The 26,449-nt window shown below is 30.7% G+C and overlaps 1 long non-coding RNA gene across 1 annotated transcript; it reads right to left on the bottom strand.

The window, feature by feature from the left end:
• Positions 1-185: 185 nt before the first annotated feature.
• On the bottom strand, positions 186-26,439 carry LOC146723314 (uncharacterized). Its single transcript, XR_014924649.1, has 4 exons — positions 26,345-26,439; positions 25,553-25,778; positions 23,141-23,258; positions 186-615 (listed from the first exon to the last, which is right to left on the bottom strand). It is a non-coding gene; the product is annotated as an uncharacterized LOC146723314 (long non-coding RNA).
• Between the last annotated feature and the right edge of the window lie 10 nt (positions 26,440-26,449).

Raw genomic sequence — 26,449 nt, 5'->3', positions numbered from 1 at the left:
GGATACAGAAACGTATCTACATTCTACGTTGATTTATTATAGTACGATGTTAGTACGTCTCAACATTCCATTCAAATTAATTTCACTCCTGTCATTTGAAAGAAATATACCGTTTCGATGAATCGTCTACCTGCTGAGTCATACTTAAACATCTCAAGAATGATATCTATAGTATTCACCATCGGCGCTCCTCGGCACCTTCCGGCAGCATTCTTCCTGGAATCCTCGAGCCTCGATGTCCGCATACTTCGATTATCAGGCCGATCTCATGTCACACTCGTGATGATCGTGTTCCGACTCTCGGTATTTTCAAACGCTCGACTCGCAACGCGAAAACACATCCGCCATGATGGATCCGAGTCGCGGAGTAAAGTCGCGCGCGTTAGAACAGAATTGATTTTTCCATGCAATCTATAGTTAAATCAACGAAACGTTTTGCTCGAATTGTCGCGCGCGACACACGCACCTTCGGCGTGTTACTTTCACTTTTTAACTTGACGAAATGCGCGAAATAATTGACGACAACGGGGAAGACGACGTGATGCGTGCGAACGTGGGAACGAAGATGTGAAGGTAGCGACAGGTTGCTGCGTGAAGTCAGCCGCAGCGCGAACTCTGCAAATTTTAAAGTGCGAATTAGGGTGAGCAACATGTAACAGCGAATGTTATCGAGAAAAATGACAGTAATATTAACTAATTATTATATAATAATTAATAATTATATAATAATTATATATATTAATAATAATTAATAATTAATAACTATAATAATATGAAAATAAATTTATAACGCGACGCATATTTAATACTAAATGCAAATCTTTCATATTTAGATATTCTTTGTTATTAAATTATACATGTCTATATGATATATTTTACGCATAATTCATTATGCATGTTATTATTTCAGTAATTAATTTTAAGTCAATAGCTAAGGAATTATTAGAAAATTGTATCAAATTAAAAGATATATAATTTTTTAATTTGATCTTTATATATTCTCTCAAACGCACTGGATATAAAGGTGTCAATAAAGTCTAATTAAGAATAAAATAAATAATTGTTATGGCACCTTACATTCAGTGCGTTTGGCTCTTATTTGCCTTTCTCATTTCAATAATAAAAGCACAAATTTCACGATGATTTGTAAAGCCTAAAATAAATAAGAAAAAATGCATATACATAATATTTATGTACAATATATTAATAATACAAGAGAGATGAAGAAGAAATATAAGGAGTATTTAGCATGGCAAAGTACACATTCGTCGAGCGTTACGGTCCGACCTTTCTCAACATTTGCGTTTGCAACGGTATTATCGTCGTTGCCAATCCGCGAGATTAGTCCTCATAATAATGCGCCCGCCTCACGCGGATGCATAGGCGGCACAATTAACCCCGAGATGAGAATTACTCGCGCGAGAGCGCGGTCCGATAGCGATCTTATGTTACGTATAAGCGGTGCGCATACTGTCGTCTAACACGAAGGCTTTCCGCGATGATTGTTTCGTTAAAAACTAGTCGCCATCTTTATTCCGTATTAATCTGAAATCACGGACGAAATTCGAAGTGTCGGAGATGAGCAATAATATCGTGATTGACCCTCGACCGGGAATATCTAAGGGTCAAATCTAATGGGTAAAATAATACTTTCGATGTCGAAACTTCTTATATAATATAGAGAATGATGCATTGTATTTCAAATTCGTAAAGCTTTGTTAATTTTATTAAATTGACTTTATAATTGCGTAATTATGATTTATTATTATAAAAAATCACTAACCAATCAATTACGATGATATATGAAATACGATGTATGCGCATTATATATAATTGTGACATAATAAATAACTCTATATTATAATAATTATACTCCATAATTAAATTGTAGTATAAACAAGTTTTGTAGATACATCCAATGTATATTGCATAGGTATTAATCGATTATAAAACGATTAATTATGCGTCCATTTTAATTGTCACGCGAAACGTGAAATTAATCTCGGTATATATGAAATATTTTTGGGTTTATATATATATATGTGTGTGTGTGTGTTAGATGAACGATATTTAAACATCTTCCATATCCTAACTATCGCTTATTAAATTCCGCGAATTATATATACTTGCTTTCAAAGAGTAACTTCGTTCCATTAGCAGCGGAATAAATTCACATTGTTCTAGATATTAATATAGCATATGAGATACAAATTAAATCTGACATGAGAGAAGATTAAACCGAAAATTGAATTACAAGATTCGGTAATCTTGACGATAACACATTCCAAAGATAGAATCGCGCAAATGTCTAATTTGCATATTGTGTCGATACTAAAAATTTAGACGCGATTAAAAAAAACTTCTTTTTAACTCCTTCATCGGATTTAGCAAATAGAAATATGAAGTTCATAATATATAATCGTTGATTAGTTAAAATATTAACTTTCAATTCAATATATCATTAACTTATTAAATATCAATATTTGACTGTTTTTAAATTATTGTGTAGATTTTGATAATAAAGATTTATGAAAGTAATTCATTTGTAAAATTACATTCTTTCACTATTTGTCCTAGTTCACTAAATATGTATATAAAATCTTTTTATGTCTTTATAAAAATTACCAAATAAATAGTTAGATTATTTTTATATAAAAGAAAACTTTTATATATTAGGTAAGAAAGAGACAAAATATTTATATAATAAAATACTTTTATAAGTGTTTAAATCATTGATTAAAAATTTTCATAAATGTTTTTTAAAATTTTATTAGAGAAAACTATTTCGTATATTGAAAAAAATTTAGAAAATGATGTGAAAGTTTAAACTTGAAAACTCAAATAACAGAAAGATTATAGAAGAATAATAATAACAGTTAAATTGTTCTCTATCTTTTACGGATAATTCTAAAGACTATTCTTAGTGAATCGATACTATGTAGAGGCAATATTAAGAAATAATAAAAAGTTCTTTTCTTTCTAATTTTATCGTTGCCTCTTTTCAATTCTATATTGTTTAAGTGTACAGAAAATACAAACACTTAAAAAAATTTAGTATTCATATATTCAAAATTTGTTGATTTATATATTACAGCAGTTAAGTTAAAAAATTAATAAAAATAGATAGTAAATACGGATTACATGTTAAAATTGAATATTCTTCTCGATATCACAGAAGAATAGTCTCAATTTAAGGCTGAATTCGGATTTTTTGAAGAATTTGAAAAAAGATATTGGTAATTTTTCTTTGCAAAATTTTATAAGTCTCAAAAGAGATGTACCCTTTATTTTGATGTTAAGTGCTAAGATTAAAATTTTTCTAGCGAGTCACGCCTTAGGATATGATACTGCGGTGTGTAATACGCGAATGGTAATTGGAATAAGTAATTGACGACAGCCCAATCGCGGCAATTGCAGGGCTGGTCGGCATTACGGTGTCACCGAAACCCCAGTGACCTGTCATTCAAGTGTCACATAAGAGAGACAAGAAGGAAACGTACCCCTCGCAACAACGGAGAATCGAGAGATCGCAGATCGCGCGTCAGAGGAGAAAGATAGAGAGGGTCTGATGCAGCGTTACGTCACCTCTCGGGGAAAAGTCGACAAAGGACCGAGAGAGGATCAATGGAGATGCGTTACGTGTTATCGAAATCCGACCCTCGTCCAACAACATAATGGAATATTAAATTAACATTGAAATCGTTACTTCAAGAAAACTACCCTTTTCTACATATAATATATAACATTCTAAGATTTTTTCTAATAATGCAAAATAATACATGTAATAAGTCATAATTTAGATCAACCAATTATGTATGTATGTATTATAAACACATACATACATATGTATATATTTTTTAAAATAATAATTAAAAAATATAATTAAAAAATATAAACAGGATCGAGTAAATAAAAGTAAGAATAATATTAAATTAAAGAATATTCTGTAAATATTTTTTCTCTCCACACTCATAATAATCTAATCACTTTGACATAAGACATGTTGATTTTATATTGATAAGAGAATTTGTGTTCATAAGATAAAACACGTGATTAACGGCATTTCTGCGATAACTTATTAATATATGTATATTTTCGGAAAATCGTGCAAATAAAATGTCAACGCAACAACAATGAGGCTTTTTGTCCGACAAGTTTTATCGTTTCTTTGGCGAAGCTTGCTTGCTCTTTATTAATTGCGAGTCGCTTGCAAGAAACATCGAAGTTGCTCATTTAGCCCGTAAAAGCTCTTTATCAACAAAGTTGCCTGCTAGATCGAAACGCTAGATTAAAGTTCTGGCACGATACGGAAACTTTCGTGGTACTATGGTTTTTCACGTCTCGTTATCGTGCATTATTACGTCTAGGTAAATCCGCGCTCTTAATATTGCACGATCAAGGAATATCTCAATCCATTTGCAGCAGTCACAACAATTTTACAACACGAATGAAAATAATAAAAATAATAATTACAATAAATATACACATACAATGCGAGATTATTTAACGGCAGTTTTATCTCACGCGGAAGGGAATAAAATAAATAAATATGAAAATATGAAAAGAGAGAAAATAAATAACGTCGGGTAAAAATATTTCGTGACGAGAGGACACGTTATCACGAATCAACGTTCCACATACCGGGTGCGATCGTCTAATCTGTGATCGTTTTAATCGCCTAACACGGTACATGCGCCGGCCGGATCTACGTATTCGTGCCAGAAAGGGGTGAAAGTGTAACACTGTGTCGCGGATAAATGATTACCAGAAAATTGCAGCCCACATCGGCCGGCCGATCCGTTTCGTAGATCGCTGGGTCCTTTAACTTCTTTTTTTTCTTTACTTCCTTCACTTAGGCGTTCCTATCCCGTCTTTTATTCCCAACGACACGACCGATCGATACCTTAAAACTTTCGCCGGACGATTAGAGCGTGTAGATTGCACGCTATTTTGCGAGCGAGCGAGCCGCGATCTAGTTGTATAAGTGCCGTTGTGTATATACGTTAGAAAAAAAATTGAAAAATACGATCGCGTTGGAAAAGCAAATTCACGATTTGCGATAGAAAAAATTTTCTCCATATTTCTCTCGACAGAGAATTATGTAACATTTTAAGGCACGGTATTTTACTCAACAAATTTTATGTATATAATATCACTATATTGTGTGTATTTTAAATAATATATTCGTGATTTATATCATTTATATAAAATTACTTAATTAAATAAATCGAATGACACATACGATGTAATTTAATATTAAATATTTAATAATTAAGTATTAAATATTTAAAAATTAAATTGAGAAAAATAGATTTAATAAAGTGTGAGATTTTATATAATACACACACGCGCGCGCGTAACGTCATCGTTTTTTTTTATTAAATATTGCATTTGAGAATTTAAGGCTTCTATAACGATAAGAGAGTCGTTGCATGGATCTACAACTAATACATTTCTCTGAAAAAATTCCCACGGAAAGGCGTCATACGCCATCGACAAACGTTTACAGGTTCCCATGGAAAATGATAGGCCTCCTGCGACGGCAGGCACCAAAGTGCGCATTATAAATATATATATAGTATCTCCGTATTTATGGCATTGCCTCGGTATTTATTGAAATAACGACATATGGCGCGTATACGTATGCTCTCTCTCTTGTGCGGCAACGTTGAACGGCAACAATTATTTCGATTTCCGTGTAAGTGAACGCGGATACTCGTCGAACGTGATATTAGAATAAATTGCGGAACGGGGGATAGAGAGAGAATGCAGCCGGAAACATGTAAATACAATAATATCGCGAAAAAAACATAGTAGAGTCACTTATATTCCTTCAATAAATTATTCATCCTAAACAACGAAACGTATTTATGGTCGTATATATCCATAATCACATCTTTCAATATGCGAATTATTTGTATAATTATATTATTTGTACAAATTGTCGAAATAATATATAATATTATTTCCGCAAATTAATCATATAATTAACTGCGAAAAGGTTATTATGCACATGTTTAGAACGAAAATAACCGCTGTTATATCTTTCATCACTCTTTGAGTAAAATTTGTTATTTATCATTTTCACAATTCAACTTTAGATTTTCAAAATCTTTATTTTAATTATTATAATTTTCATCGAGTTTCTAAATCATATATATTTTTTATTTTTCAATTATATAAATTAATTACGCAAGCGCACTCTTAAATAGAACGAAAAAAAGGATTTCATCTAAATAATATTATATATTATATGTGTAATCTCTTACAGAAATTTTGTTTCTTTCGCATCGAATCTCACAGCAATTATTTCGGCTCTTTCCTATTTTATTTTGCCATTGAATTCGGCACTTTTTCATCGTTGCCCATCATTATGCAACGATAGGGGAGTGGGTGGGTGCGAAAGGGATCGTCGAGGCCTCACTCAAGGGCCCACCTGTTGCAATCTTCACCCCTGAATACCCTTTGATCGGCATATACTGGTGTTTCACGAATTTCCAGTCCGAGAAACGCGACGTGTTCTTTGTTGGAATTGTTTGCTTCGTATTTATTAGGGCTGAAGAAGAGAAACGGCGTCGACGTGTTATCGATTTTCGCGTAACAAGTGTGGTGTGCGTGCGATGGATAAACGTAACGTAAAAAAATTTCTATGCGCTATATGCAAGGCAAAAATAACTTCGTTGTAGCTGGAAACTCATCGTCGTATGCGTAACGAAAGTTTTCCGAACGCGTTCCCTAAGCCGACGTGGCTATCAATTATTCAAATCGATTGTCTTGAGTTTTGATTCTGCGCAACGTGTGTTGGAGGAATAGGAGAACGAAGAAAAACGAATGCCGGCGCTGCTACAAGAGAAAATTGGAGCGCATGCATTGTAAAAAAAAAAAACCCGTTCGCAAATGGGGGATTTAGTGCTTTAATACCACGTTATTTTTGTAATAGTTTCCGAGAGAGAGAAAAGGGAGTATATTATTTCGCAGGGGATAATACAACTCGGGTTTTCTGAGAAAACGTGCCGCGAATAATTAATTTACAACGCGTCCGTACACTTTAAGAGAGCCAGCATTGTAATATTGCGAAGAAAAAATCGAACTCATTCTAAAGAAATCGCGCGAGAATATTTAATATTGTTCTTTCTCGAAGTGATATGTTTGGAAATAATATAATTAATTATAATATATAATTACATGATATAATAAAATTATAGCATGATATGTGTGAGAGATGGTCTGATTAATCTTTAGTTGACGATTTATTTTTGTTCCGAATAACCCCATTGAGAATAATTCGATGACCCTGGGAGGACCATACGAAGCTTAGTTCCCATCGGAAAAAAGCTCAAGATCGCCCGTAATTAATAGACCCATCTTTTGTTACCAGATCGCGATTGTCTCTCTCTCTTTCTCTCAACGATAGATAACAATAAAGCACTTCGTGATTGCGTCTGTTCGCACGTATGCCCGAAAGACTGTTATCAAAAAGCGTCTTTGTAGTGGCCACATTGTTACGAGCGACATGCCCTTGCACGAACAAAGGACACGTCGATCTGATCGAGGCTTTTGTGAAACAAAGCAGCCACTTTGTTCTCGAAATTTAACGGCATAGTCTTTTCTCACTCCTAATCACCACCTGTTTATGAGAAAAATGTCGTCCGACGCTTTTAATACAGCACATTTATATACATATTATTTACATATTATATCCAGCTTTAGATTAGGAGGAGAATTGCTGGATATTTTCATAATTATTTTCAATTAAGTAACTGGCAATTATTTAGAAGATAGCAGATAAATTCTTCCAAAAATGTCATCATAAATATATAAATAAATTAAAGAATTTTACATAGAATATATAAAATTAAAATGATTAAATTTTATATAATTGACACAACTCTAATGAATTCTGCAAATCAAAATTTCCATATTATATGAATGTCTGTAACTTGTTAATTTCACAAGTATACAAAACGCGCCCTCGTTGCTTGCGAAACGCGATGGAATTGCATTGTGCATTCTTTAAGACACGGCTTAAAATTGCCAAATTTCGTTTCCATGCCTTGTTAAGTTGTTAATTATACTTCCGCGTAGCGAGCTGCGGAAATTGAGACGTCAGACGATGAAAATTGAGCGTCGCCCGATTCATCATTCGGAGGGTTTAGCACCAGTCGTGTCGGTGGGATAGCCTCGCATTTGAGCCCCTCGTAGTCGATTCAATTCCGATCGTCGTATCGCGTTCGCCCTACGACCGCAATTTATTTATCGAATTCCTGAAGAACGAATCCAATAGCCGTTACGACGATTACGACGACGGCGACAAACCATTTGGCTTGCGAGCGAAGATCCCGACGCCTCCTGTATTTATAGGTTTCGATTAAAAGAATCCTCGCTATTATTTTTTTATTTCATTGACACGTGCAAGTCTGGAGGCAGATGTCCGAATGACTCGCGTGAGAGCAATTAACTAAGCCCGATATTAGTCATATAAAGCCGTAAACTGTAGGTCTATACTCCCTCATTCGAGGCATTGTTATTTAATACAGAGTCAAAAGTGTCTATATACCTATATTTGATACAAAAATTATATCCCCATTTTTATACTTCAACTATTAGACTTTATTTTTATAATTTTATATTTCAATCTTGTGTGTAACACAAATTAAATTTATAATATAAAAAAGATTTGTTTCTATATAGTACATAAATTCTTCTAAAAATGTCACCATAAATATATAAATAAATAAAGAATTTTACATATAATACAGAGTCAAAAGTTTCTATACCTATATTTGATACAAAAATTATATCCCCATTTTTCTACTTCAACTATTAGATTTTATTTTTATAATTTTATATTTCAATCTTGTGTGTAACACAAATTAAATTTATAATATAAAAAAGATTTTTTTCTATATAGTACATAAATTCTTTCAAAAATGTCACCATAAATATAGAAATAAATAAAAGAATTTTACATATAATATATATATGGAGAAAATAGTCTCTTAAAATTGACCCTGAAAATGACATGAAACTTATATCGCGGTCCTCCATTTGTTTCTAGCAAAACCGTGTATAGACGCGAGCAAATGGCAAATGACATCGCGTTACCCAATTCTTTCTCCATCCTTCGATCCGTAAGAATGTTTTGTGCCTCTCCCTGTGTCTCATCCAATCTACCCTTGACGTCTTACCAGCGGGATGGTAAGCACCCCTGTCGGGCCGTCGCCCCAACCCTACGACGTAAAGCGTCCCATATCAATAACGTTTATTCCATTTCGTAGCGTGACTGGAGATTTTGTGCGTTTCGAAGCACCCTTTCGAAAGACCGGCTGTTTGTCTTGAGGACGAGAATATCGCCCCATAGCGCTAGTAAAGTGCGGTGTAATGGTGTCCCGCCGCAGGCATACTTAGCTAATTAAACCGTATCGTAGATATTCGTTTCGGCGGATTAAGTTACGAAGAGGGCACGCGATCGTCTCGCAGCTGGGAGCAGTTCGATGTGTTCAAGGAAGTACCGAAAACATTTTCTTGCCAACCGATCAACTTAGCGAATGACTTTGCACGTCCCTTTTTTTTAATATCATATTACAATGTTATACGATATTATAAGAATAAGAATCATTTGTGACACTATTATTATATTATTCTTCTCAAAACGTACACAGAGAATTTTCTCTTAGAATTTATTCTGAAAATCATGGTAAATATTAAGAGAAATTCATAAAATTCTTCCAATACCATATGGTCCCACAATTACCATGATTTTTGGAGTAAATTTTAAGAGAAAATTCTCCATATATAAAAAAATATACTAACATATAGAAAAAAATCTCTTTTATGTTATAAATTTAATTTATGTTATATTGATCTTTTATATATGTTCCACTAATTACAACTGAAAAAGTTAGATCGAAATGCTAATTAATCTTATTATTATAAGACATCTTTCGCATAAAATATCTGTTCCTACATTGATCTAATTGTAAAATTTTTACAAAACGTTTGCATGAGAAAAGTATGAAAAAGAAAATTATTGAAAATTATTGAACATTTCTAAATAGATGAGAATTCAAGAGCTATCAAAATATTGGCAACGTGCGACATATATATATACAAGCACATACGATGCTAGATAATAGATAATAATAGATATAGGTACAGGCTTGATGCGTAATAGCATTTGCAGGACACATCTGTCGACGCTATGCACGCGTGCTATGCACGCTAGAGATAAGATCTGTAGATTAGTCTAATCGATTATGCGCATTCAATCTGCCCGCACGCCTTCTAATATTATCATTCCTCGACCTTAATGTTTGAATGAACAAAGTTCGTCATTACACCCAAAAAATTAAAAATGACCTCATAAAAAATGCACATCGAACAGATATGCATGTATATGCATTTATAGAGGTTCTTTTATACAGATTCTATTTATTTAATGAATGAATGTAATTGTATAATTTTATTTCTAATGTCAATATATATATATATATATATATATATATATATATATATTTGCCAGTATAATAACGATCCAAATTATAAAGAATAAATAAAGTCTATGATAAATAATAATTTATTATATAATAATAATAAATATATTTTCGTGGATATTATCAAAAGTGAGTCTTTTGATTGAAAAGTTGTATGACGATCATGACATCTGTCTGGAACATTACGAGAATGCATTTATCCTAAGCATAGGTTAATTACAGGCCTGGCCACGTAATAGCCTCATTTATCAAAGCCACACTAATCTAAATTGGAGTTTAGGCGCGCATATATAGGCACAAGAAGCGGCTGCTTTCATCCTCGATTTCAGTATCGCTATTTCAAGGTTACAAATGTCTCTGCATAGCATGTAATTTATAATTTAATTGAACCTAATTTTGCTACAAAATTCAGGATATCAATCACGTTTGATCGAGAAAATATTATTTCGAATAAAGGAAGATTACTTGAATAAACTACAAAAAAACATTGTACCAATTTTTTCATAAGTGAGACATCGCGATGTAAAAATTATGCGATGACAAAGTGACTGGAATATTCAACGGAAATGAGGCAAATTTCGAAAAATTCCAGTTCAAGCGAGAAGAAGGCCACGGCGAAATTATTACAACCTTGAGTTAGATAGGGGTTTAGGATTGCGGAACCTTGGCTCGTCGCGAATCGGCCTTGAATGCCAATGTTGAGCCCGCATATTCCGTTAGTGCATGATGGCCTAGACAGTCAAATTGAGGTACGTCAGTGAATGACGATACAGAAACGAAGACACAGGTGCGAAATTCACATGTATATGAACACGACAAGTGTTTATCGCGCAAGCGATATACATTTTTATCAATTAATACCTTCAACACGCGAGTTATATTAATCATTATAAATTATTATCATTTATAATAATGAGGAATAGCATCCTTATTTATATATTTGGCGATATATCAACGCGATGCAATGGGGTATATATGTCTTTCCACAACAAATTTGAAAGTGAAAGCAAGGAGCGATGCGAGAAGAGATGAAAAGATTATTGTTGTTATTAAGTTATTATTTATATGTTAAGAAAGTGTACATATGTTGTTATTCATTAAAGTAAAATCCTATCTATCGTGACAGTTTCGATAATTATTCGATCTAGTCTTCTCATAAAATCAATTTCTTTATTATTGTTATATATTGTTATTTTGTGTAATATTTAGAAGAGTTAAATGGATGCTCTTTTTTTTAAAAAAGAGTCAGATCTTTTTTAGAAACATGTTCCAAATTATAAATTATTTCAATATCTAAGCGCACAACTCTAATACGCTCTTTATTTACACGCTGATGTAAGCTTTTTTTTTATAATATGGAATGAAAAGAAAGAAATGAGAAAATTGAACTTGCATAATTAGAAATACTTTTAAACTTTGATATATTCGGTATAATAAAAGTGTGACTCTCTCGTCGAGAGTGTTTAAAATGGACAAGTAATAACCGCTTTTGCGAGAGTTGTATTAAATTAGTCAGAGTTATTGCCTCTTTGAAACTAAGCGAGCAATTTAACACCCGAGGGAGGAGGAATACTCCAGGATCTCCGGAAGATCGTTTACGATACAATTTCGATGACATAGCCATTAACACTTCACCGACGAAGCATTTCCGTGATAGATAGAAACATTTAAGTTAATCGCGTCCCGCAATTTTCGAGAAATTCCGAAGTCGGTCATGAATTTTATTACGGCTATCGAATCGAGGTGGATGCGCTCCATTTGCCACACGACGGGATTTTACGTATCTCTCTTTTTCTCTATGGTTTCCATACTGCAACACGAGAAACGCAGTTCAGTTCCCGACGCGTGCCTCGACAAGGGGCCACGAATTATAGAATTCCCTCGTTCCGCATCGAATTCACTCGTCCCTCGCGATTGATCTCTCGCTTGGAAACTCACCCCTAGTTTCTAGAGGGTGACAATAAACTTTCGATAGCCCCTGCAGCGTGCCACTGCATTTCGAAATGACGCACCACAATAAATACGACCGGCAATTTGGCGTACGATAACTATCTTCTACGATAAAGCTCCTTTTCTTTTACATCAAAAAGCTATGAATATTTAGATTTGTTTATGGTATAACAACATATAGAATAATTTTAATTATAATTATTACTACTACTAGTATGCTCTATTAAGAGAGAAAAAAAAAACAAAATGTTATATATTTTATATACAAAATATTTCATATTTTATATATAAAATATATATGTTTTACAGTTCTCAATCTATATTTTCAAAACTGCATCAATAAAAAAGATAAAATTATACTATATATATTAAAATAGGAAAACTTTATTTGTTCACATTAAAAATGTTTCATCGCAGTAATTATACTTTGCATGTCATTTGCGGAATTAATATCATCGATTAATTCAAGAATTATACGTATATATGTTTTACGCGAATTACGAGGTATTCATTCATTTAACTGATAGTTAAATGAATACCTCCATCTTTCCCTCGTATAAGGCAAATGAACAAAACGCGCGCATCTCTTTTTTTTTTCTCGTCACGATGGCACGGAAAAAGTGCGGTGGCCATAAATCTACACGCGGACCCTGCGGCAGCAAACGGCGTGCCTTATGTCTCCGTACCTCTTCTCGGCATGCTCGACGGTCCGTGAATTCACGAGGGTTTTGCGGAGCCCCGCCGCAGCATGCCAGATCGAACAGCGTTTCGCACCCTTTGCTACAAAATCACAGCGCGTGCCGCGCATATCTCGCGCCCTACCCTCGCTTATTATGCTCCCCGAAGTAAATCACTTTTCCTTTGCAGACGCGGTATATAAAAGTATATCCCTGGAGCATATAGTGCGCCGAATGGCACTCTTAGAACCATTATGACGCATATTTTCCTTCTGGAGGTCGCGATCATGGGGTTAAACGTTTCAATCGAATACAAAATCATTTATAATAATAATAATAAATAATTATTTTTGTACGAAATATTCACACAATTATACGTAATGGTAATTAAATTATTTATATATATTTTAAAGACGTGATTTGACGAAGATTTATATAACTGTAATATAAGTCAATAATATTTTAAAATGTCTTTCTCTATGATTCTATATTCCCACAATTAATATGTGTAATGTATTTTTTTCGTAATATTTTTTTGTATAGAATAATAAAATTCTATCACATATATAGAAATAAGAGAATTCCTTAATAAACTTACAATCGTGCACTTTTAACAAAAACTAATTGTAAGACATTAAAAAGTAATAAAGAAACAAATAAATAAAAGATAGAAATCCAAAAAGAAAGAAGAGGGCAATTATGAGTATCAATATATCAAATAGATTGCTTGCATGATTCTCAATATATTATATTAATGACCAGTCGTAATATATATCTACAAATTCTCTTTCTTGTATTTCTAAACGATAGAATTATTATTCTATATTCTATACGAAGAAAATTATTACGAAAAATTAGCGTCACATCGCTGAATTCTCACGAACAGGTACGCGACATGTGTCTTTTGCACGGTGCTGTAAAAATTTCCCAACGATATAATTAGAGCACGAGAATTGCATTTATTTACCCCTAAACCCTCGATGAGACGGTGCAAACGCATTTCCTGCGTAATCCCGCCAATCCTCGCATGTCGATTTTTTTTTTACCGTTGTTATTACATGCATGTAACCGACTGTTATTACATGCAACCACTTTACAAGGCAACTGTCGCTTTCTGCCGCGATGCAATACGTTCTATTCTTTCTAGCAGAATTATATAGATATATCTTGAAGGCTGTCAATATTCTAAGTTGTAAGAGTTCGTCAAGAATTTGTTTATGTTAATATAATTATGCAGTTCGTTAGAAAAAGCTACATATTTTCTAGTTCATCAATTTTTAATCGATTGTACTTGACATTTCATATAAAATATTTGAAATAAAATGATTATATAAGATACGATAAGATTATTGAAAGCGGATGCTTAATAATTCGCGCTCAGTAATTACAGAGCGTTATTCTTTAATAAAAAATATATAATAATACATCGGTGAATATCTAGTTTCGATAACTTCAAATATCAGAATATTCGAATATCATCATAATTTTTTATACATGGATACTCGAGTATTTCTTGCAATTTTAATACAGGTAGCTGGATAATATCGAAAATATAATTAAATATATATTTGAATAAAATTTTGAGGACTTACTTGGATAACATCTACGCAAAGGATCCCGCACCAAATACATAGGATTTTGGTTTTCGGTGGAATTGACTGTTTTTTTTCATATACTGTAACTTGTAACTTGCTAAACAAAAGATGTAACAACTATATTCGATAATTATTAAATTACAGCCAGTCAAACAATTCACAAAGTCCTAATCTTTCATGTTTCACTGGCTGTAAATCAGTAATTCATCTATTATTTAGCTTTGAGCCTATTACCTTTTTGTTCAGCAAGTCGTAAGTTACATGTGAAAAAATTAGCTGATTTTACTGAGATTCAATTTTACCTAGGATTTTATATAGGTTTAAAAATCCCATACGTATCATATAAAATTGAATTTTATCGTTAGTAAAATTAGTTGGTTCTCTCATATGTTATAGTTTTTGATCTACTGAACAAAAAATGTAATATGCTCAAAGTTAAATAATTTTATATGTAATTACTAATTTACAGGCAGTCAAATACAAAAAACTTCGGCTCTACGAGATGTTCGATTGACTATATATAATTAAGTAATTATTCAATATTTTAGCTATGAAGCTATTACATTTTTTGTTCGGCAGAACATAAGCCATAACATGAAGAAACAGCCAATTTCACTGAAAGCTAAAATCCCAAGTATATATTTGGTTCGAGAGTCTTTAAATCTAAGATAGAGATCATAGTTTAAACTAAGACGGTTCTACTTTCAACATAGGCTTCGTTTTTACAATTCGAATGAGTGTCTTAAGCAACCCAATTTCAAATTCAAATCAGTCGAACAGTACACGATCCGCGAGTGAATGAACGCGGATTTCCGCATCGTAACGGACGAGAAACACTAAAACATACGAGTGATAACGAGTGCGCGAATGGAGCGTAACGGCTCGTTCGTCGTGGGGGTGGTTGAGCGAGGGGTTGATGATGCAAAGAGCACCTAAACGCGGCACCCACATTGACTGTGTGTGGTGGGGAATTAATTAGTTAACCGTCAAAACGGTCGCTGTAGAAAAACCGGTACGCGAATTCGAATTCGAATCTGTGCGCCGATGCAATTGTTCCAAGCGGGGGAGGTCGACGTCGCTATCCGCAAACGGTGTCGATGAAAGAGAAAGAGAGAAAGAGAGTAACAGAAACAGATTTATCCCACTGCCACCAATGGCGTGATACTGGAGGCTTGTCTATCGGTTCGACGTCGCACAAACCACGGGACGAGCGGCTCTTCATAGTGGGGATGCTGACGAAGCATAGTGGGGTTCAACAGCAGAATGTAGGTGATGTCGCTTCAAAGAGAGAGGAACGTCGGATCTCGGATATTCGATAGTGGGGATACCCCAAACTGGTCGGAGAGATGTACCCTCTCTCTCTTTCTCTCTCTCCCCCACAAAACCCGGACGTTCCCCAATCCGATGTGGTAGGGTGCAACATGGTGGGGCTCGACGAGATTGTCGGGTCGGCATCGAGGTGGCGGCAGGCCACACAGGGATGCTAGTTGGCGAGCAGAGTGAAGGGGAGATCCGGGCACCCGAGCGAGCAACAGGGTGGGGAACGGACGAGAACCAGAACACGTGCATAAAACTCGACACGGAGCCTAGTTAGGGTTAGTTTGCGACCGGACGAGCGACTGTGCGCTTGCGTGACCCTCGGAGGGACTTCCTCTCCTCTCTTTCTCTCGCTTCGTCATCAGGGGTGGTCGCATTCACGCTCTCTCTTCACATCCCGCGCGATGCGCCCGCTCGCAAACAAGCATGGACCGAACCTCCGAGGGTCCCGCGACCTTCAGCCCGGCTTTCCCGAATTGGAACCGCAGATTGAAGTCTCTCACCCGACACGCAACGATCACCCGCCGTTACGAGAATCACCGAGGATTGTGGATCCAAAAATTAGTGGGATGGAAGAAGGATATGAGAGAGGCGAGATATTGTTGCAACATCTCCGGAAAAAATGAAGATTGTTCCTAGGATCATTCATCCTCGGTGAATCGCCAATTTGGAGATGAAGAGACGAGGGAGGACGGAAAATGGCAGGACAATCACAGTAAGTACCTGATAATCCAACACTGCTTCACTATAACATACGTCCTAAACGGTGGAAATATAGTAAAAAAAAAAAAAAGAAACCATCAATCAATATCGACATTGACGTATTATGAAAACATCACTGTGATTGTCGCCTTCGCACTTTCTTGACCTCGTCTTTCATTTTTATAACATATATACGAATCAACAGCACGAAAACAAACAGTTGCAAGGAGAACAAAATAGAAATCCTAAATTAACTGCTTACAAATGGATATAGCCGATAATAAGTGAAAATGGAAGAGTAAGAGAGAGAAAGGAGGAGAGATATAGAGTACTGATACTCAAAGTACAACCAGTATTCGAAAGACGCTCGGTGAAGATAAATGACTGCATTTTGCGGCGATGGAAAATTTTCATTCATGCATACATCTGCATTGAACAGCATCGAAAATTATCGAAGAGAATCACCGGTGTGCTCAAAGCAACAAGACGAATAGATAATACAATTATGACACAAGATGACAATTCAATTATGACATATTTCGAATCTCTGCATTTTTTTAATTATGGATATTAAAAAGCGAATGTTTTCACATTAAAAATCTGAATAAAAAATATCAGTAATGTGAACAACATTCGAAACAAAACTTGGCAATAAAAATCTTTCTTAATCGATTTTGAAAATTTGACAATAAGAATTTCTCTTAGTCAATTTAATAATTTGTGATGGTCATTCAAAATGTATATTTTTTCGCAATAAAACATGCCACAACTTTCAACACTTATGATGCAAACCGATGATCGGATCTAATATAAATTCATCATATGAGAAATTATTCGAGGGTAAGTTCATTAAAATTTTTGATTTAATTTGAAATAATATTGGACAAAATATATTCGTGAATGTAATGAGAGTAACGATTTCAAATATATATCTATGTGTATACTATATTTGTATTAAAAACTACAATTGTGAATATACATATTCTAAAAATTGTTATTCGTTATTTGCGAATATATTTTGATCAATGCTTTAATCTGAAGTATCAAAAAATTCATGATTATAAAAAAAATTATAGATCCGAGGAAAAATGTGCCATTTTGTTTACTTTCAACGACCACAACGATGAAAACAACAATCACCGGTGGAAGACATCGAATTCTAATTGATTGTGAGCGCAATCTTTTAAGCCGATAATATGGTATGTCACATAACTTATTTTATAACTTGAAAAAATATTTCACAAACTCGCGATAATGCAACTTTAATTGAGTAATGTAAATAATGTCAACGTGTGTATTGAGTTTTAAATTTTGTGTGAAAATATCTATATGTTTATATGTATATATAAGATATCTTGTATTTATTAATATACATGTAAGTATAAATTGCGTCACTTTTAATAGAAAAAAACTGAAATAAATCAAAACAAAAAAAAATAAGTTAACTTAGAATCTAAATGCGGATACATAGTAAATACGTAGTACATATAATAAAAATCTTGATATATATATATATTTTTATATCATATATAATGAGAAATATATATGTATATATTTATAATAATATCAATCTAATATGTTTCAAAAAAATGATAATATATTTCTAAAAAATTACAATTTAAATTTTGGTTTTATTTAAATTTTAAATTGTATTTATAATATAATACACACACTATAATATAAATTTCTTAATTTTCAATTTTATCTTGAAGAAGAAGGAAAAAAGTTTGAAAGAAAAAGAAAGAGAAAAAGAAAAAATGAGAAAAGGAGAAAGAAAAAAATATTATAAAGACTACTACTATATGTACTGTATATGTATACTCTTGCTGAGATTTTTATCATAAAACTATTGATTTGCATCCGCGTTTAGATTCTGATTTGACACTAACTGCTTTTCTTTTTGTGTTGATTAATAATAATCTATGTATTATATGCATTATTGCGAGTTAAAAATCAAGTTTCATTCTGCGAACATATTTCTTTCTTAATAAAAAAAATAAAATTATATATATAATTATGAAGAAAAAAGATTTTTACTCTTTTTTTTATTTGAATTTTGGAAAGATTGTTAGTCTCAGAAATGCTTAATTGCATATAACAATGAAAATTTTCTTAGCCGAGCGTTTCCAAGATTTAACTCATGATTTAAGTATAATTTAGTTTAAGCTGACAGTAGTGAGATTAATTTTGAAGTATTTAAATTATTAATAATATTAAGTAAATTAAGTAAAAACTAGCAACTTTCAATGTGCAAGAGAGCTATAAAAGTACAACATAAAATCAAACTTAATGTTCATAATTAACTCTTCGTACCTAGTCATGCATATGTAATATTTAAGTTTATTTATTTAAAATAATTCTAATCATTTAATATCGAATCACTTTTAAGTCAATTTGTTTTGATCAAAGTATATTAATAAAATGAAGGAAAGTGATTTTAATTTCATTATTTATCAGGGATATGTGCCATATAGGAAAAGAATATATATAATATATATACAATAAGCAACAAATGCAAAATTTTTTTCAAATATATATTTTTTTAAAGCTATAAAATGTCACTAATTAGAATTAGTATCATGACAATAGTCTACACTCAAATTTAATATTTGTTTAAAAAAAAATGATAATTACACATTTTGAAATATTGGTTTAAAAACTAAATTCGAAGTTTCTCAAATATTTGCCAATAATTTCTTTAAATTATACGGTCATCAATTTTTTAATTTAATTTTATGAAAACCATACGTATACATTCCTTTATTATAGAATAAAATTAAAATTACATTTTTTTTAAATCAACGAGAGTAAATTAATTATATGTGTATATACATATATCCTCATGATATCTTTATAATTTATAATTATTTATAGTATATAATTTTTTGTAGAGTAATGTAAAGAGTAATTTTGTAGAGTATCTGCATCTAATTCTTATAATCCCAATTTTTAATATAATTATTTATAGTTTCACGCACATTTACGGTTAATTATTTAGCTTATTAACTAAATAATTAAAAGTAATTCATATTCGATACAGGATATGCAGGCCATTAATAAATGCAATCTTTTATTAAATTCTAAAGTGTGCGATTACATCTTGCGTAACATATATCAATTATTATATTACCCATATTATTCTTACAGTTATATATACATATTTATATCAATGTATAAAAACCGTGGATGCGATGCCATACAAAATTGATGCTAAATAAAAAAATTCTAGTCATTTCCTTAGACAATTAGATAATTCAATGTCTTTGGAAGTATATACTGTACAGTTTTCATATAGTATAATTTCAGTTTAATTATAATAATTTTGCAAATAATCTAGTCAATTTAGTCATTAGCATTCCTTTAAAGAATTTTAATAATTAAGTAAAAGAATCTTAATTTAAAATCTCAAAAATAACAAAAATAATAAGTTTAAGCTAATTATTATAACATAGATAATAAGTATGATATATGTTGGGAAATGTGCCAGTATTTATATTATTTAAAATTGATATTTTTGAAAGTGCAAAAATTTAATAATTAAGATGGAATTCTTTTCTTATCTTAAAAAGAAGAATTTATGAAGTCCTTGAATACAAGTGAATAGAGAGAAACAGTCTGTAAATCTTATGCAAAATATGTATAAAAGTGCCTGTACATTTTTAGTGCATTTAATTTATTTAAAAAAAAATGAAATGTCCTCAAGGGCAGCTATGAGTGTAGACAAGAGTTATATTTAAAAAAGTGAACTAAATATTCTAAATCTCTGTGTTTTCTTAATTATACATGCTGTTATAAATAATATATTGTTTAAACGTTTCTTTGAGGAAGAATCTTTGGTCATTCTTAAACAATACAAAGAATAGGAATATTCATGAATCTCACTGATAATTTTTCTAACATATGCAAATGTAATGTGAACATAAGAAATGAAGAAAAGAGAAGAAATATAAATTAAAACTATCTAATTTTATTTTCTAAATACATAACGTATTGTCAGAACGTAAATAGATTGTCATACAGACGCGATCATTATTTTTATATCTTATAAAATATCTTCTTTTATTAGAAACTAAATAGTAAATAAACAATATTTATTTTTTTCTCTTTTTTTTGTTCAATTTTATTATGCACGCCAAAGTCATTTCAATCATTTGTCACTTTTCTATCCAATTCATTCAGTCTGTTGATTTAACTTTTATATTCAAAATTAGCAATATTGCAATAATAAACAATATTAGCAATAATTATTAGGAAAAATGATAATTTCGTGTTATCATTAAAACATAGTCTACATTATAAAAAATATTCCGAAGTAAATTTCTGTTACATTATATGATTACTATTTTTCAGCGATTTTAGTATTAGATACATAGACCGCACATATTCTCATTAGTTTAAACAGAAAATTAAGCAAAAAAATTAATTTAAAAAATTGTAATTACTTATGCACATATATAAAAGATTTTAATTACATATATAAAAATAATTTTAAAAATTTATCTTTTATTCATAATTAATAATAAACAAAACCAAAGATATAAACTCTAGTCAAATATATTTTAATCTAAAAAAAAAAAAAGAATTATTTTTCTAGTCATTATTTCAATTTAGTTAATTATTTAATCTAGTCAATGCTTTTTTCTCTTTTTTTTGTCCAATTTTATTATACAGGCCAAAGTCATTTCAATCATTTGTCACTTTTCTATCCAATTCATTCAGTCTGTTGATTTAACTTTTATATATATATATATATATATATATATATATATATATATTCAAAATTAGCAATATTGCAATAATAAACGAAACCAAAGATGCAAATTCTAGTCAAATTTATTTGTAATAAACGAAACCAAAGATGCAAATTCTAGTCAAATTTATTTGTAATAAACGAAACCAAAGATGCAAATTCTAGTCAAATTTATTTTTAATAAACGAAACCAAAGATACAAATTCTAGTCAAAGATATTTTAAATAAACAAAACCAAAGATACAAACTCTAGTCAAATATATTTTTAATAAACAAAACCAAAGATGGAAACTCTAGTCAAATATAATTTTAATAGACAATATAAACTAATATATTTTTAATCTAGGGATGGATTATATTATAACTTTTCTAGTCACATTTTGAGCTATAATCATTTCATTTTAATCAATGTTTGTTTTTTTCTTTTATCCAATTTGATTACTTAGACCAAAGATATTCCCAAAATTACCTACAAATATCTAACAATTTTATTTACATTAAAATTTTCTAAGAAATTTATATATATATATTAATTTTTATATACTATTCATACCAGAATAAAAAGAAAACTGGAGATTTAGAATATCGGTAAAATTAAGAAATAAATATTAGATTTTAAGAGAGTAATTTATATCTAATTATATACAACACTCTTTTTCACAAAGACGTCTTGCAAATAAGTTACACAATCGTATTCGAGTATTATGCTGCTGTGCATATTTTAATACTTTATAACTATGTGTAATATCAGTTTTATTAAATTCTAGTCGCATTCTAATTGAAATAATTTTATTTGTAATTAGACAAAACATAAAATAAAAAATATATTTAATTATAAATTATTGTTTTCGAGTAATTAAAAATCAATCAAATTTAGTATAAACTTCTTTTAATGTTTATAAATGATAGATTTATATCCTATAATAAATTTAATTAAACGTAACATTTTTATAGAGAAAATATAATTTAAATTTTCGTATACACAAGTGGTACAAGAATTAAAATTAATCTCACTAGTCGGCATATATAATCGCAGGTCGATGTAAATAAAATTGAATTCCTTCATTTTATTATATCAAAAAAAAATTAGCGAATAATCAGATGCTTAATAGATATGTAATATTATATACGAGTGGCATCTAGTCAAAGAAGCTCTTGGACAACTAACTCGAAAAGTTTTTTTGGGGGGAAAATCAAAATTCCAGAAAATTATACACAGAAATAGTTGGCACACAGATAATTATGCAACTTATTGGACCAACTTATTTTGACTGTTGGACTTTCAAAAGTAAATCATCTAAATATGTCTCTCCATGTTACTATAAATATATTTTTTCTAAAATAATAAAATTTAACTATAAAAGATTCTGAGATATAAATACAAATTCAAGTAAGAACCGGGCTAAATAAGAGCTATTTTGAAACAGAGAAAAATTTTTAAATAAATATATTAGCTAAGGCTCTTATTAACTCATTTCATACTTGAATTTAATGTATTTAATCTAAAATGGCCGCATTAAAATTTATTTTTTGTATAACAAATATATATGATTTTAACTTGTGCAATGGCATTATTAAAAGTATTTAAAAAGTGGTTTTTTGACGCATACTTCAAAATTGAAGAATATACTAATTTATTATAATTTATTTACTCACGTTTTTTACACGGCTGACAATCGATGAGAATACCTCATATGTAAATGATCTCTCGAATCATCTTCCCTCAGTTTACATAGTAGAGTACACGATCTCAGTCCATGAGCAGCAATCTAGTCTGTAACATTTGTAAAATTTAATATTTAATCCATAAAATATAGATCACATAAAAATTTAGTCTGATAATTTGACAAGACAATTAATTAGAATTATTCTTAATAATTATCAAATGTTTCTATTTATTTATTTATTATCTGTTAAAAAAGAAACTTATAAGAGATAATAAATAAATAGATAATAGAGAAAATATGCAAAGTAATAAATAATAAAAAAATTCAACATTTAACCGTCTATGTATCATTTTGCCGTTTCGCATATTTAATTATACATTGCGTATTAATAATTTTTCATTGTAGTCGTTTATTATTCATTTATTATTTTCTCTCTCGCTTTGTGTATTTTTAGTCTATTTTCCATTATATCTTACGTATGCAGTAGGTCATACAGTATTATTCAAATTCTTTATCAATGTCAGATTTATACATATAATAATTAAGTTATCGCATATTATAAATGGATTTTATTAGAATTAAGTATATAACGAGAATTTAATTACAAAGCTTCGTAAGACAAATATGATGGAAAACAGATCAAATATGCAAAGTGACAAATAATAGATGAATAAACAATTATGGGCCAACTTCGATATGCTTATATCATAACATTCTTTAGTTTATTATTATTATTTTATTATTTATTACTTCCACTATTGTAAATTCGAAGAATAATATAATGTCATGTATATAATAATGTGATGTATGTTAACATATATGTATATGTATTTATGCTAAAGCCTTTTTCTCGTAAGAAAGTTTGTCGTGTGAAATATTCATTGCTTTCAGTGCAGCTTAATAATTTTCGTAGAAGTTAAGTACACGTCGTATACGATGCATTTAATCGCTTACTAATTTCAAGTATTTTATTTATTTATTATTTATTTTATTTATTCATTTATATACAAGATGCACGCGCGGATACATATACATATACGTATATAATATATAATAATTATATATAAAATATATATAATTTATATATTTAATTTATTTTTTAGACATTTATTTATACTCTACTTCATTTATTTATGTATTATTATATGTTTTTACTAATCTATTTATTTAATGCATATTATAAAACATATACGTGTGTGTTGCTTGTGTACTATGTAATTTAATTTCATGTAGAAAATTTAACATCAAAAATATAGAAAACTGTATTTTGTGTGTGTGTGTGTGTGTGTGTGTGTGTGTGTGTGTGTGTGTCGGAGTGTTACAATAATTAGCTCCATTTAAAATATTCAAAGAAAAAGAAAAAATATGTAAACGATATCTTAAATAAAAAACAACATAAACAATCATATATACATATATGTATAATCAAAACTATATTTTAATATAAATTTCCTTTTATATACAATTTATATACAATATTTGAATGATTGGCGTTCGTCTATTTTACTTCGAAAAGAAATAATTGCGACTATTTTATTCTTTTGTATATGCTACCGTTGAAAACCATACTATAATAAAATTTGTAATAGCCCAGGAAATATACACATTCATCAGAAATATCATAATTTTATGACCATGACATTATTTCAAAATGTTATCTCGAGTAAATATGGGTATTTATTGTTATATAATTATTTGTACAAATAATTCTCTCTCTACGTTTATAGGAATAAATAAATAATGAATATTCGTTATTCGATAAAATTTTATAGAAATATTTAAGTGAGTAAAAATTCTCCAAACAAGAAAAAAGAGATACTTAATTTAATAGTTTTGCAATTACTTATAATCAATGTTTATTGTATATTCTTTCATATATAAATTCGTATAACTTACCACGTGCGTAAAAGCGATAAATACAAATGTTTTACACCAAATGTTTTGTCGACAATCGAATTTCACAGATTTTGTGCACGACGAATCGTGCGATTTACTTGCATATAATAAATGTCGTCAATCGATATATTTAAATTATCTCAATATCGACTATTTTAATAAAGTAATAAAGAAAATGCGATCGCGAAATGGAATAATAAGTAAATAAAATAGCGATGCCGCCAAAAATCGTGAGACATATAGGGGGGAGGGGGAAGAAAAGAGAAAAAGAAAAGAAAGAGAAGAGAGAGATAGAAGAAAGTACATCTTTTTCAAGAAAAATGAAAACAAAACTTTCAATTTTAATACATTTCATAAGACAAATATAAAACTAGAATAAATAATTAATCTCATATATATATATATATATATATGTTATGCATTTATCAAAGATAGAAATGAGAGATGTTTCTAAAAAAAAATTGCATGTAAAACTTTTTTAAAAACGGTGGTTCTATATACATACTTGCTTATTACAGCAGCATATTTCTTCTGCCGACGACTCGTGATTTATTAATTCAACGCTCGTTTCGAATGTACCACCGATGATTATCGATTTTTATCCGCGAAGGACGGATCTATTCCGACAAAATGTCGACTAAATCCGCAATGCAAGGATTTATATCCGCCGACTGTGCGTTGAGGACGCCACGTTCCGGTGCCGGGTCGCCATCTTTCGGTCATCGATAGTGCTAGGTATAGAGAGAAAAGTTGTTACTATTTTATACCTTCTCTAGTTTCGCTAGAAACTAGTTTCATTTCGAAGACTCTGATTGGTCTGCCGAACGCTCCAAAGTGAGAAATAAATGGAAAATGTCCAACAAAAGAACAAACTCTAATTTAAAATGGAGTGCATTCCATGTCGCGATATTTGCATAAAATAGATTTTTATCTACATTCACGTTTTACAACTGACGAAAAGATCATTAGAATTGTACGTTAAGCCAAAAATATTTTGAAAATAAAATTATAAATTGTCAATATAACCTGCAATATCTCCACGAGAAGATTTCGTACATAAATATATAATATACGCACAAATTAATGTACATTAATTTTCAATAGATATATAACAATTAAAGATATTTATCTCATGAATAACAATTTAATCAATTCGAATATTAAAAATATTTCGGATAAAAATAATAATGTATACATTATAGAATAATATCAACAACATATCCAACTCGTATTAATTATCATTCACATTCGTACAAAAAATTAATCAAGTTATTGAATTTACGTGACTATTACGTACCTTGAGAAATAAGTCTAACAAAATATCTGTAAATTACAAATCGCTCCTAAATATTATTCGGAGCGAAATCCGAATCGACGGTCTCACGTGCGACTCACGGCAGCC

This window comes from Nylanderia fulva, unplaced genomic scaffold (assembly GCF_048542155.1).
Source record: "Nylanderia fulva isolate GAGA-0341 unplaced genomic scaffold, ASM4854215v1 Scaffold21, whole genome shotgun sequence".
NCBI lineage: Eukaryota > Metazoa > Arthropoda > Insecta > Hymenoptera > Formicidae > Nylanderia > Nylanderia fulva.
Note: the sequence above shows the minus strand (reverse complement) of the source record. Positions and strands in the feature narration are given on the sequence as shown.